Raw genomic sequence first — 15,345 nt, forward strand, 5'->3', positions numbered from 1 at the left:
AGCAGTGTTTCAGCATGTGAAAATGGTTGTTAATTTGAATCATGAGACAACTTAGACACTCAGAGCAATTTTGACAAAAGCAGGCCATTTAACCCAACAAGACTGCAAATCTAATTCATCTAGATTCTCTAAAACACAGCCAAGATCTGAAGGTCCCCTCTTACAAATGTGGGAATTTACCTGTATGACATTTAAAATAGGGAAAATTGACCATAGAACTACTGTAAATAGAAGACTGCACTATGATTTAAAAGACTGGTACGCCACAGTAAACCATTTACCATTATGTGTCAAAGTTACAGAAAACAAAACCTAATAAGATTTAAAATAACAAGACAAAAATGTGCAAGCAGCTATAAGTAGGCCCCAAACAGTTGGAGAGAATCTGACTGTTCATCACTATAATCTGACTTAGCAGATTCAAAGATACAACACAAAATTATAAAAAAAAAAAAGTTCAAACTTGTAGTAGCTCTGCCGTATGTATCATTGTGCTTTATTCTTGAGAACTAATCATTAACACATGAAATGTTCCATGCAACAGTATGATGAACTCAGTGTTCCAATTAAATGTACCGTTACTGAAATAAAAACACTAAAGGGCAGAAACTGAGTGTGTATATGTATATGTATATGTATATACTGTATATAAAGATGATATATATACTGCTCAAAAGAATTAAAGGAACACTTTTTAATCAGAGTATAGCATAAAGTCAATGAAACTTATGGGATATTAATATGGTCAGTTAAGTAACAGAGGGGGTTGTTAATGAGTTTCAGCTGCTGGGGTGTTAATGAAATTAACAACAGATGAACTAGAGGGGCAACAATGAGATGACCCCCAAAACAGAATGGTTTAACAGGTGGAGGCCACTGACATTTTTCCCTCCTCATCTTTTCTGACTGTTTCTTCACTAGTTTTGCATTTGGCTACAGTCAATGTCACTACTGGTAGCATGAGGCGATACCTGGACCCTACAGAGGTTGCACAGGTAGTCCAACTTCTCCAGGATGGCACATCAATACGTGTCATTGCCAGAAGGTTTGCTGTGTCTCCCTGCACAGTCTCAAGGGCATGGAGGAGATTCTAGGAGACAAGCAGTTACTCTAGAAGAGCTGGAGAGGGCCATAGAAGGTCCATAACCCATCAGCAGGACCAGTATCTGCTCCTTTGGGCAAGGAGGAACAGGATGAGCACTGCCAGAGCCCTACAAAATGACCTCCAGCAGGCCACTGGTGTGAATGTCTCTGACCAAACAACCAGAAAGATTTTATGAGGGTGACCCAAGGGCCCCATGTCCTCTAATGGGCCCTGAGCTCACTGCCCAGCAGCATGCAGCTCGATTGGCATTCGCCATAGAATACCAGAATTGGCAGATGCACCACTGGTGCTCTGTGCTTTTTACAGATGAGAGCAGGTTCACCCTGAGCACGTGACAGAAGTGAAAGGGTCTGGAGAAGCCATGGAGAACATTATGCTGCCTGTAACATCATTCAGCATGAGCAGTTTGGTGGTGGGTTAATGATTGTCTGGGGAGGCATATCCATGGAGGGTCACACAGACCGCTACAGGCTTGACAAAGGCACCTTGGCTGCCATTAGGTATCAGGATGAAATCCTTGGACCCACTGTCAGACCCTATGCTGGTACAGTGGCTCCTGGTGCACGACAATTCCTGGCCTCATGTGGTGAGAGTATGCAGGCAGTTCCTGGAGGATGAAGGAATTGATACCATTGACTGGCCACCACACTTTCCTGACCTAAATCCAATAGAACACCTCTGGGACATTATGTTTTGGTCCATCCAATGCCACCAGGTTGCACCTCAGACTGTCCAGGAACTCAGTGATGCCCTGGTCCAGATCTGGAGATCTCCCACAACACCATCTGTCATCTCATTAGAAGCATGCACCGATGTTGTCAGGCATGTATACAAGAACACAGGGGCCATACAAAGTGCTGTGTACAATTTTGAGTTGCTGCAATTAAATTTTGGCAAAATGGACTAGCCTGTCACATAGTTTTTTCACTCTGATTTTTGGGGCGTCTTTGAATTCAGGGCTCTGTAGGTTGATCATTTTCATTTCCATAAACGATGTGGCATCCTTTCGTTCCTAACACATTACCCAGTCTATATCAGTATAGATATCCAGGAGGATTTCTTTTCCCATTGAGATCTGATGTGTTTTCAAAGTGTTCCTTTAATTTATTTGAGCAGTTATATATATATATATATATATATATATATATATATATATATATATATATATATATATACATATATATACATATACATACACATATATACACACACACACACACACATATATATACAGTATATATATATATATATATATTGATTCATGTTTGTGGCTGTAAGGTGACAAAATGTGGAAAAGTTCAAGGGGGCCGAATATTTTTGCAAGCCACTGTATGTGTATGTGTGTATATATATATATATATATATATATATATATATATATGCTTTGCATCACAAAAATAAATTATATTGAAAAGTAGGCTATATTAAAATAGAAAACCATTTTTTAAATTGTAATTTTTTTCCTGTATTTTTTATCAAATAAATGCAGGCTTGAATCGCATAAGGGACTTATTTAGCCTAAAATAAATGTGCATGCAAATTTGACCAAATGGAATAATATACATTAATGGACTTATTTATTTATGCATTCATTCATTTATTTATGCCTATTTATTCATTCATTGGTTTATTTATGCCTATTTATTCATTCTTTTATTTAGGCCTATTCATTTATTTAATCGTTTATTCATCATTCCTTCATTAATTAATTCATCCATCCATCCGTCCGTCGGCAGGACTGCGCAACTCGCTGGGGCTCCAAACTGGTGAAGCGCTTCCTCGAGCAGGCCCAAGCGATCAGACACGTCCTGTCTGATGACAGAAGGAGCAGCCTGTGCTTGACCTGGCAGGACATGGACGTCTTGAAAGCTGTTCACGAAGCACTGAAAACAGTTGGTGACATCACTGATATTTTGTCAGGAGAAAATTATGTGACCAGTTCCTGTATCCTCCCCATACTACAGCTCTGCAGGGTCAATGTATTGGCTGCGTCAGAAAATGACCTCCAGCTAACAAAGTCAATCAAAACTGGAATTCTAACAAAGCTGGAGGCCAAGTATGAATCCAATTCAGTGCGCAAAATAATGCGAAAATGCACTTTCCTCGACCCTCGTTACCGTGGAGGATATGAGACGGATAACAACGCATTGGCTGAGACCAAGGCTGAATTACAGGCTGAGATCGTGAGCTTAGAGGCAGCAGGTCCAGTGGCAATCAGAGTGGAAGAGGGAGAGGCGCAACCTGCACCCTCACGAAAAAAGATGACTCTGGGAAGTATGCTGCAAAAAAAATCTGATGCAATGGCAGGTTCCATCGGCATCGGCACCGTAGAGGACCGAGTCGGAGCTGAAATAACAGCCTACTGTTTGGAGCCAGTTACTCAAGGAGACGAGGACCCACTTCTCTGGTGGAAAAATGCTGCCGGGCGTTTTCCCCAGATGTCGCAAGTGGCACGAAAGTACCTGTGCGTCTGTGCCACAAGCACACCATCGGAGTGGGTTTTCAGCACCGCAGGTAAAAGTTGTCGGTCCACAACGTGCCCTGTTAAAGCCGGACAAAGTAAATACGCTAGTTTTTCTAGCGAAAAATCTTGACTAGATTGATGCCACTTGCCATTTGTATTCACACTGTGTTTATTTTTATTTATTTAATTGATTCAGGTATTTTTATTTGGTTTACTTTAAAAACAATATTGGAAAGAAGACTGGAAAGAAGTTTTTGTTTAGGACTATTGCTTTGCAATACTTTTTATAATATGGATGATGTTTATGTTAATTCAACTCTGGTTGACTGTTTTGGGTCTATTTGCACTTTTTTATTAGCTGCTCTTCTTTGTTATTAAAAGTTGTTCAGGCGATGTGATTTAATTTAATTGATTTGTGTGCCTATTTCCGCACGAAAACTGTTCTGGGTGTTTATGTTAATTTAATTCTGTTTGACTGTTGTATTTGCACTTTTTTTATAAACTGCTATTTGTTTCTAATAAAAGTTGTTAATATTGTTCTGCATGTTATTTTGTTATTGTTTCAGTATTAGTGTTTGATATTCAGTTTCTGAATGGTTTAGGCACAAGCCAACAGTTTGGGGATGCTGTCTGAGCCTTACGTCACAATTTTTTTTATTATTCACGGTAATACCGTATACCGAGGTAAAATACGCAGGAGGTTTGACAGTAGCAAAATTTGGATAATGCCCAACCTTACTAACAAGAATATCAATTTAAGCATTTCAAATTAATTAAAATCTTTCCCTAAACATAAGATCAATACTGGTTCACTCTGAGATGAGCTTTAAAAAACCTACTCAAGTAATTCTGCAGTCAACCACCTTGATTTTTAAAGAACTGCAAAAAGTACTTCAAAAAAGAAAAATAAATGCAAAAGCTGTTACATAATCAAGCAAGACTGGTGCTTCCATAAGAAAACTGAAGTTTACATTTTAAATAAAACATTGATGCATCAGAAAAGTTATATAAAAGCCACCAACAGCTCAACCTACTTCATTTTAAAAAGCATGAACACTGACTATGATTGTGTTAAATATGTTAGAGGTGTAAATATAAATACGGATTACCATTTTAATTAAGCATTACTTGTTTTTTATTCCAAAAACGTATACCGAATGACACACACGGAAAAATAATAAACACAGTGTAAACCCTTAAAAACTTTAATAAAATTTAATAAGATGTTAATTTTATCAAGAAGATACAAAGCTAACATGCTTAATAAGCTTATAAGTAAAATCAACAAACTTTGCTTTTAAGCCAACAGGCCTTTTGTTTACTAAGCAGAATTTTCTAATTTTTTTGCATCTCTTATCTTATTAATTAAAAATGGGAGATGCTGTATTTAACACAAGATTTCTCACCATCTAAAGTCAGAAAAGCAGTGCTTGATTTAATTAAAGAACAAAATAAAAAGGTCCGATATCATAGCTTTTCTTATTGTTTGTCTAATTGCACAGAACAACTCCTTTGATTTATTTTTCTCAGTTTGTTTCTCCACTTTCTTTTATTTAAAGCCAAATATTCCAATGTTCTCTTTCTCTGGTAATCCCTGCCTTACTGCTCTCTATTTACAGGAGGTTCACAGCAAAAAAAAAAAAAAAAAGACGTGCTAGCTATTGTAATACTGCATCTTGCATAAAGGAACATTACAACTAAATTAGTCGACCCTTGACATACGACAGGACTGATATGCGAACAACTTGATTTACAACCAAAATTTTTGTTTTGATTTACGACCAACATCTTGCGTTACGACCCGAATGCGGTTACGTGTATCCGTTTGTGCGATTGTAAACAAACAGCCGAGAGCGTTCGTAAGCGTCAGTCGGAGCCCAGATACATGTGTTTGTGGACGTAATTTCAGTCAGTGCAGTGATTTATCTATATATAATTCGCTAAGACCATGGCAAGCAAGACACATAATTACTAAGGAAGGAAGAGAAGGTAACGAAAGTAAAGAAAGCAATTGTTAAGGGATGTTAGCTAGCGGGCTGGCGTGGCACATGATGATGTCAACAGGCTGAGTCAGCACCGGCGAGCTTTGGAGTGTATTATTACAGCAGTTCAAAACATGGCCGGCTTTCAACTGAGTGCTCGACTACTGTCATTATTAACTTGAGAAACAGCGATCACAATTGAAACGAAGAAGGAAATTGTGCGGAAATATGAGAGTGGCGTTCGTGACCGATCTCGCCAATATGTACAGCATGTCGAAATCCACCATCGCGACAATTTTACAAAGAATTGATTTGCATAAGGAGGCTCCTTCTAAACAATAACCACCTTCCGTTTCATTCTCCTCCTCCTCCCTTCCTGCAGCACAAAGATGTCAAATTAAATGGTGAGTACAGTATGAAATTGTTGTTTCTGGTAGGCTAGGCACTTTTTATAACTTTTTGGTTAGTACATTAGAAAAATTATTGGTGTTTTGGTAAATTATGTGCGTTATACAACTCTTTTTTATTATGAAAAGGTTAAGTAAGTGTTGCTGTGGGAGGTTCGGAGCACATTATGGGTATTTCCATTATTTCTTATGGGAAAAATACAGTAGTCTTGACTTACAACCAACTTGAGCTGCAACCAGCCCTTGCGAACGAATTGAGTTCGTAAGTCAAGGGTCAACTGTACCATGAAGCTTAGAAAAGCAGATGGTGAAAAAAAAAATCATTTTTTGTGATCAGCCAATATACCAACCACCAATTTAGTCTTGTAGTGAATATTGACCAATTTAGACTGGCAGGCAATCAATCAGAGCATCACTACTTGAGGTAAAATAAAGGACCATTCTTTGACAAGAGAATTTCAGCGCTTGCCTTTGAATAAGAATTTTTTCATACAGATTTGAATTACAAGTAAAATTCCGTTACAACAAAATTTTCATTACAACAAAGTATTTTTATGGTCCCGACAGTTTCCCTATATGACGCAAGTCTATAGAAATCTTGTTACTACGAGGTACATTCAGCACTTTCATTACAACAAAGTGCTTAAAAGACCTTGAAATGCCTGAATGCTAGTTCTGTGGCCACAGCTCAGTTGTGCACAACGATCCCCCCAAACAGAAATAGTCATTTTTTTTTTCTTTCTTCTAACTTTCCTCGTACTGTTTTTTTTTTTTGCTTTTTTTCCTGCAGTTTTCAGTGATACCTTTTGCTTATTGCTCGTCAACATTTGAAAAAACATCCATTGGAATTTAACTCATTGTCACCCTCCTATAGAAACGGCAGACACGAATAAACGACAACAGGTCATATTAGAAAAAAAAAACAACTTTATATTTATATTTAAGTTATTGTCTGTTTCTACCTGCATTTTTATTACTCATTAATATTGTTTTTTTATTAATAAGTATGCTGCTGCTGGATTATGTGAATTGGGATTAATAAAGTATCTATCTATCTCTCTATCTATCAATGAGGCAAACGCCCCGGTCCAAGGCTCCTTTTACTTTGTGCCCAAGTACTACAAGAACATGTTTATCATACCCTGAGGTAATATGCATAAAAACACAATGTATTTAAAAAAAGCAGTGCACTCTGAGCAATGGTTGGGGAACTTCATATTCACCTACCAAATTTATATTATACAGAGTAGAAAAAAATTTTCTTTTCTGGATCCAAGACATAAACAAACAATACCACACCATAATGAGATTAAGGTTACACAAATGCAAAGGAGAATATGTGTAGCTTGCCAAAAGTATCTCAGTGAGTAACTGAAAAACAACTTGGAATTACAAGCTGCCTGTTAAAAGAAAATTTCTCAGTGAGTAACTGAAAAAAGACACAGAATTACAAATTCTCTGTTTTACCCTATTAACACACTACTGATACCTTAAAACCTGGTTCAGCATTAATTCTAGTGCTATTAATTAGTAAAACTTTCATCTCGGGTGTAATTTCCAAAACAGGCAGTTGCCAGTCAACATCAGAATTTCCTAACTATTTCAATTTCAGGTTTGCTCTACATCTTCCGAGTCTGACCAGTTGACATTCCATTCAGCTTTTAATGTCTTGGCATTTATAAAAAAAAAAAAAACACACACACAAGAGTTTCCAAAACATGCTGCAGCAGATAACTCAAAAAGGAGGCAGGAACATTTCTTTAAGGTATTTTGTCCCACCAACAATTATAAGTAACCTTGCGTTTGAACACGGTGCATGTAATAGACAACCTATAAGCTAATCTGATCAGGCAAAGCATTTATTCCAATCATGCCTCTGCTTGTATCTCCACCGTTACATAAATAAACATCAAAATTTCCAGTAGGGCTACATAACCAATAAGATGGTATCAACTGCAAGAATTAATCACACTGCCTCTAAAACAAAAGAGAAGAGAAATGTTAAATAATTAAACACACATACCCCAGGAATGGTCAAAAGGCTTCCATTCTTCGACTCAAAGTTGAACAGAGATGATCCTCTCATATCCTCAGCACATACCATCCCTTTAGCACACAGGCAAAGTTTTACAGGTAAAAGTATAAAGGAACCTCACCACCACTAATCAAAAGGGAAAAGTATAGGCATGTATGTTATAGGTTGTCACATACGTGCGTATGGGAATCAGCTGAAGGGCCTAAACACTAGTAGTTCTACGCCAGGCCAGGGGATGGCGGAGTGTACTGACTATCTCTCTCAGTCCCTTGCAGACCTTTTCCGGGAAATCCCGCCTGTTGCCAGCCCCAAGGATGATGTCACTTCCAGGCACAAGGACACCTCTCCCAGTTCCGGCATAGATGACGTAATTTCCCTTCCAGCCCTTTAAAACGGCCATCTTGCCTCAGTACAAGCAGTTCTGTTCTGGACTCTGAACTAAGCACATTGTGCTATTTAAAACTACTTTTGCAGCCGATTCAATTATACGGGTGGCTGCCCCAAATCTTTATGATGTTTCCGACTCATTCTTATTACAAGGTACTTTAACATCTCATGTACAAGTTTCAGCAAATTCCCTCCCAGGAAAAATTATACTTCAGGTCACAAGAATCAGTTTCCATCGGCAGTTTTTAGACTAAAACAAACACAAATATCATTTACTTTATAATGTAAATAAGACAGCACCACTAGACTTTACAATAAGAAAAAGATAGGCTGTAACCAGAGTTCTGCATTAAATAAAAACACCACACACAGCCTTTAATGTCAAAATCTGAATAATCCAACCACATCACACCTGATCAAGATACCCTAAACTACTGTGCCTTTAATAAGAAATGCTTAATGCTCTTGTATAGCGGTTCCAAGTTTGATCTAACAATATTTTTAAGTTATCCTATATAGAAAATTATGAAAAGCACAGTTTATCACTTGTACAGTTATGATATAAATTATTGCTACTACTTTATCCATTCATTAACTTTAGGATCTACCAGAATGTTGCTGTAACAAATAATCCCAATTCCAAAAAAGTTGGGACAATGTGTAAAATGTAAATAAAAACAGAATTGAAAGATTTGCAAATCTCTTAAACCCATTTTATTCACTACAGAACATAGAAAACATAACAAAATGTTGCAAGTTAGACATTTTACTGTCAGTCAGTCATCCATTATCCAACCCGCTATATCCTAACACAAGGTTTCTGCTGGAGCCAATCCCGGCCAGCACATTTTACTGCTTAATGAAAAATATTACCTCATTATGAATTTGATGTATAAAGAAAAAGTTGGGATGGGGCAACAAAAGGCTGGAAAAGTAAATGGTAATTAAAAGAAACAGCTGAATAAACATTTTGCAACTTACTGTATTAGGTTAATTGGCAACAGGCCAGTAACATTATTGGGCATAAAAAGAGCATCTTAGAGAGGGAGAGTCCCTCACAACTAAAGATTACAAATCTGCGCGAACACTGCTTCTCCGAACTAAACAGAAGTGGGACCATTCAGATTTGCTATCAGCGCTCGGTTCAAAGGCCTGCATCTCTGACGGTACAGGAATGCATTAGTGCCTATGGAATTGGCAGCTTGCTCATCTGGAAAGGCACCATCAATGCTGAAAGGTATATACCAGGGGTCCTCAATCACAGTCCTGGAGGGCCGCAGTGGCTGCAGGTTTTTCCTCGAACCCAATTGCTTAATAAGAGGCCCTTATTGCGCAAGTAACTCTTCCGCTTCACTTTACTTGCCTCACTCGTTAAGATTTTGAACCCTTATTGCTTATTTTAGTCTTAATTGCTCATAATTAACAATAACATGCAAATGACAAAAGAGAGCAGCATTTCTCCATTTAACTTGTTACCATTTACACCTGTGTATATTTACTGTATCATGCACTATTGGGTTTAAATTAAATACTTGGGAGGAAAGGGAAGAGAAAAAAAGTGAAGGACTGAGAATTACACCTACATTTAAGTCTTCAGATCATTTGGATGAGATCCTTAGAAAGGGGAAGAAAATCTAGGATATGAGAATGAGCTGACATTGCAGAGTTAAAGTACTAACAAGTCAGGAAATTAAATTATTGACAAGGATTGCTTTCTAATTAAGCAACTGGATTAGAACAAAAACCTGCAGCCACTGTGGCTCTCCAGGACTGGGATTGAGAACCCCTGGTATATACAGGTTTTAGAGAAACTTGTGCTCCCATCCTAATAACGTCTTTTACACGGAAGGCCTTGCATATTTCAGCAAGACAATGCAAAACCACATACTGCATCTATTATAACAGCACAGCTTCATAGTAGAAGAGTCGAGATGTTGAGCTGGCCTGCCTGCAGCCCAGACCTTTCACCAAATGAAAACATTTGACGCATCATGAAACAAAAAATATGTCAAAGACCACCCAGGACTGTTGAGCAGCTAGAATCCTAGATCAGAGAAGATATGGACAAAACTCTCTTCCGAAAGTCCAGAAACTTGTCTCCTAAGTGCACAGAAGTTTATGGCCTGTTAGAAGAGGGGATGCTACACAGTGGTAAATATGGCCATATTCCAACCTTTTGAGACGTGTTGCAGCCATCATATTCAAAACAACCTTATTCTTTTCTTAAAATGGCACATTTTTTTAGTTTAAAAATATGTTTTCTATGTTCTAGTGTGAACAAAATATAAGTTTATGATATTTGCAAATTATTTTATTCTGTTTTTATTTACATTTTACAAAGCATCACAACTTTTTTGGGACTGGGGTTCTAAAAATATATACTGTATGCTATTAATCATCTGTACATAAAGTAAAGGAGCTCAAATCCTGGTGTATTAGGCACTGAACTAAATAAAGCCTGGTTTAGATTCTTTAAATACCCTGCTACTCATTTGCAAATCTGTAAAATCAAACTCCTTAACTGACTAGATTAAACTACATGAATAGGATGTTACAGCATCTTAAAGTAAAACTAGCATATTAAATTTGTGAAACACTAAATCGAACATTCTCCGTTAGTTTATCAATGAAGATTCTCCATACAAATCCAGGCTATTATAATCCTGCAAAAAAAAAAAAAAACTGAGTCAGCAGCACTTAATTTCCTCTCTTCCTTATCCTTGCCACTTTCATGTACTGATGGCAGCAAGGCTTAGTGAAACCACAAGATCAGATACTAAATCCCAGCAACTAACTCAATGTGTCTTGCCAGTACTGTAACTGTATAAATATTAATCTAAATGTTGCTGTATATGCAAAGAGCCTTTAGAAAGAAGTCAATATGAAATATGCTAAATAAAGTCAAAAACCTGAACTGTCGCAAGTACTGCATTGATCATGCTCTCATATGTACACTTTAAAATGAAAATAAATATTTTGCTCAGACTTAAGCAGTGTTGCTTACACATTCTTATATTGTAATAGTTTTTTCCCCATTGATTTCACTGCTGCCAATATTTGACCTTAAAATGTGTTTTAATAAAAACTTAAGACTTTTCTGCAATAAACACACCATTCATTAAACTAAAGTTAGACATGCCTAGCGTAACAGGTGTCTAAAATACCGAGTTTAGTTATTTGGAGCCTGATAATTCATTATGTTGTATGTTTTCCTGTTGTGTTCCTGCTATATTTCTCTACTCCATTTATTGTGTTAATGTAACGTCATCAGTGAGGGCCTCTGCCAGTGTTCGCTATGTTACCGTGAGAGGTGGTAAGCACGCTGTTATTCTCCGTATAGTAGAATTAATTCAATTATTTTAAAATTGCTTGAGTTAAATTATGTTCTATGTGACAGTAATGGTAATATGATCTTCATAGTGTACAACTTGTTTTGAAATGTTTTTCGATTATTTTTAGTTAGGTGTTAATGCAAGTATTCAACAGCCTTTACATGTGTTTTTTTTTTTTTTTAATTAATTGGAGGGATTGTATCAGAGCAGCTTGAACAGTCGTATTACTTTCTCAGTTTTAACATTTCAGTTCAACCTGTTAATAAAACGCATCAAAAAATAAAAAATAAAGGAATCCACTGCAGTTGCATTACACCTTCATGGCAGTTTGTACAGCATGTTAAAAATCACAATGGAGAAGCTTTACGGGTTAACCAGATCCGAGGCCAGGGCGCAGCAGTACAGTGTGTGCAGTGGAGACCGGTTACACAAGCAACACAGTCAACAATTTGAGACATTTGAAAAGCAAGGTTTAGCACGTTAGCTACTTGCACTGGGGACTGAACACCATTCTGAATGGTGTGATTAAACATTACCACTGTTATTTTCTATGTAATGAGCTTTAACAGTGTTTGCCACAAATTGTCATATCTCAAAGTGGGTAACCATGATCCTCAACAGCTGCATTACCTGCAGGTTTTCAATGCAGGCAAATTGACAGCTGATAGATACTTGGAGCTTGCAGTACAATTTCCTTGATTAACTAATCATGCAATTAAAAAAAAAACTGGCAGAGCGCAGTTTGCCTTTCATCAATATCAGAAGAGATTTGTATTGTATTAGAAATCAAAAGTTTAAGTTCCCAAATTTTAGCTTTGGTAGACATATTATCCCAGATGGAAAATTTGTTTGCACCAAGAAAGTACAACACATAAAAGCACTGTAACACAGAAACAAGATAAATAAGCTAAGACACAACAACTGAAACTCAGTGTTATAAGCACACACGCAGGAAGAATAACTGCCTTAAAAAGTACACAAAATAATTAAGAATTCAAACTTTAAATTGCTCAAGGAATAAGAGTTCTCAAATCTGTTGCTCCTTACACTTGGAAATATAAATCTACAGTATGACGGCACAACTGAAATTTAGTTCACTCAGATCACTGAAATGCTCCAGTGAAGATCAACTATAATGCTGGGAAACCAGAGACAAAATAGGTAGTATATAATTAATATTTTTTTCTCCACACTCAATGTTTCATCACCAGAAAGTCGAAGCTTTATTAGAAAATAAAGAATTATCTGAAATCACGGAATGGTGGAAGCATAGGTAATATATCGTATTTCCCATAGCACTGGCCTATTTTGTTTTCAAAAGAAAAAGTCATAATAAAAAATATACACTTAACTATGCAAGGGGCTTTGGTAATGGTATAATTTACCATCAAACAGCATGACAAAAAAATCCCTCTCACGTCCCAAAAGACGCGTGTGTTACGTTCACTGTCGATCATAAATTGGCCCATTGGGATGAATGGGCTGCGCCTGAGGGGCCTATTGATGTGCAGTTGCTTCCTGCTTTGCGCCAGATGCTGCCGGGATAGTCTCGACGTACTGCTACCAACACCAACTAATAGAGTTTGCCCCTGTTTTACTTGCCCCCGAAAGGTCGACTACTAAAAAAAAAGACATACTTTCCCAGAATTCTACCACATCTTATTTGGCTGCAATCCACATAGTTTTTACACTGTTACTACTTCTACAACGGTGCTACTATCCAAAAGAAACCATGTTCCTCAATGTTAAAGAAACGCACTAGTAACGCTGCCATTTTCCTTCTTGCCTTAATTGTCTCGTTATCTAATTCAAAGGTTATTTTGCAAACAAGGAACTGACGTGTGATGTGTGCCTCCAAAGCGAGGCGCTATAAACACCCCCAAAATTATAGACTGACAGTCAAATTGTACTGATCAAACTACTTTAGCGAAAGTCTCGGTTTAATAGCTCGGTACTGAAGGTATCAGTCAAGTCAGCAGGTAATCTCATTAAAGCATACCACAAAAGCGAAAGGGAAAAACAGGCTGTGCCTTCAAAACAAGAGGCTGGCTCTAATCTGTCAAAACAACCCTACCAGCCCCCCACCCCCGGAAACGATAAACGCATCTCCTTTACAAGACTATTTAAATTGATTTCCGTGAAATCGAGATATTTGGAGGTTTAAATAAATGATGGACTTTAGGACACAGGGGACCTACAGAAATATAAAAAGACAAGAAAAAAAGGAAACGTATGCGCTACAAATGAGGAACTCTAATTTTGAAGGTGTAAGCCAAAAAAAGTTGAATGATTTGTTAGTTTGATTTTAAGAAGTCTCCCAACACAGACGCGTTCATCTAAAGATGACCTAACAAGGCGATGAATTCAGAGATCGACAAGACATATCTTCAAAAGCAAGCATCACACAGAAGATGAATTCGCGAGGCAGGTAGACTTAGGGTGACACTTGGCCGAAAAATAAAATTAAAAAAAATACACTGACGCTCCCTTTTTAAGAGTTCGGGATGTCCAGTATCAAACAATGAGTTTTCTATTCATAACTGATTAACCTTCAAACCAATCATCCGAAAAGAGACTGTCGCGATTCATGAAGTCACAGTGAAATGAACGAACATTCAGGCGGCAGGACGGAAGAGAAAAGCAAATCGGCTTGGCCCTCGTCAGCCCAAAAAAGCAGTTCTTCCCAGTGTGGAGATAAATCTTAAACTTGCACTCACCTCAACTTTCCTTCTCCAGCAGGACTAGCCCCCCCGCTTCCTTCGGAATTGGTTGTGTACCTTTAAAATGGACTATTTCCCGGGTCTTCTTTCCCCGCTTCGTTTTACCACAGTTCAAAATGTCTCAGGCCGCCTCTGTCCGTGTTCTTTACGGACACAGGCGGAGTTGGGGGGGTCTCCTTTCCCCTAAACCATAAAGTTATCCTCGTTCTTAGCCTTTAAAGTTTTCGCGTCGCACTGGTACCTTTTAGTTGAGCGTTGTTAAAACGTCAGTAAAAACGATATTTATCTAATAACAGTCAAGAATTAAAAGCCGTCTGTAGCCGAACAACCAAAGAGGCAATATTTAGACAGAAAAAAAATCCAAAATGTCCACAACGCGCAAGGAAATACAAAAGGCGAAAAAAATGTCCACCGTCGGGCGCCGATCCAGTTTTTCTTCTTTTGTTAATCCAGCCTGTTCACGTTTTTTTCTCTTATTAAAGGCAATCGCCGCGCCCAAATACATCTGAAGCTGTCACCTTCCTGCTTATTTATGTAGGAAACGGTGTACATGAAGCGACAAACACGAACGCGGCGGAGGTGACTTAGACAGGAGCTCTCAAACCACAGAAACTCGCTTTCTCGCTGCTGCAGCAGTCGCCACTCACTTAGTTCAACCTACTGTAGCCGCCAGTAAGGGGGGGTGGGGCCTAGGCAAAAATATAGCTAACTGGTTGAAATTGACGTCAATTGTCGTTTACACGCAAATAAATGAAGAATAAGAGCCAATAGAACGCTACTAAGGGGTGAAAGAGGCGGGTTTGTCAGACAGACTGAAGGTTTGGTTGTGTTTGACGAAATACCGTAGTGTAGAATTGTAGCGTACGAGATAAAAAGAAAGTTGCGTTCGTATCGGTTGTAGAAGAGATGCATG

General features: G+C 37.9%; 1 protein-coding gene across 4 annotated transcripts in view; it reads right to left on the reverse strand.

The window, feature by feature from the left end:
• erbin (erbb2 interacting protein) overlaps nucleotides 1–15,073 on the reverse strand; it is a 313,904-nt gene extending 298,831 nt beyond the window's left edge. For all 4 annotated transcript variants that reach the window (XM_039758666.1, XM_039758665.1, XM_039758667.1 and 1 more), the window contains exon 1: nucleotides 14,430–15,073. The gene's annotated coding sequence lies outside the window, so the exon portion shown is untranslated. The remainder of the gene's footprint in view (nucleotides 1–14,429) is intronic.
• Between the last annotated feature and the right edge of the window lie 272 nt (nucleotides 15,074–15,345).

This window comes from Polypterus senegalus, chromosome 7 (genome assembly GCF_016835505.1).
Source record: "Polypterus senegalus isolate Bchr_013 chromosome 7, ASM1683550v1, whole genome shotgun sequence".
NCBI lineage: Eukaryota > Metazoa > Chordata > Cladistia > Polypteriformes > Polypteridae > Polypterus > Polypterus senegalus.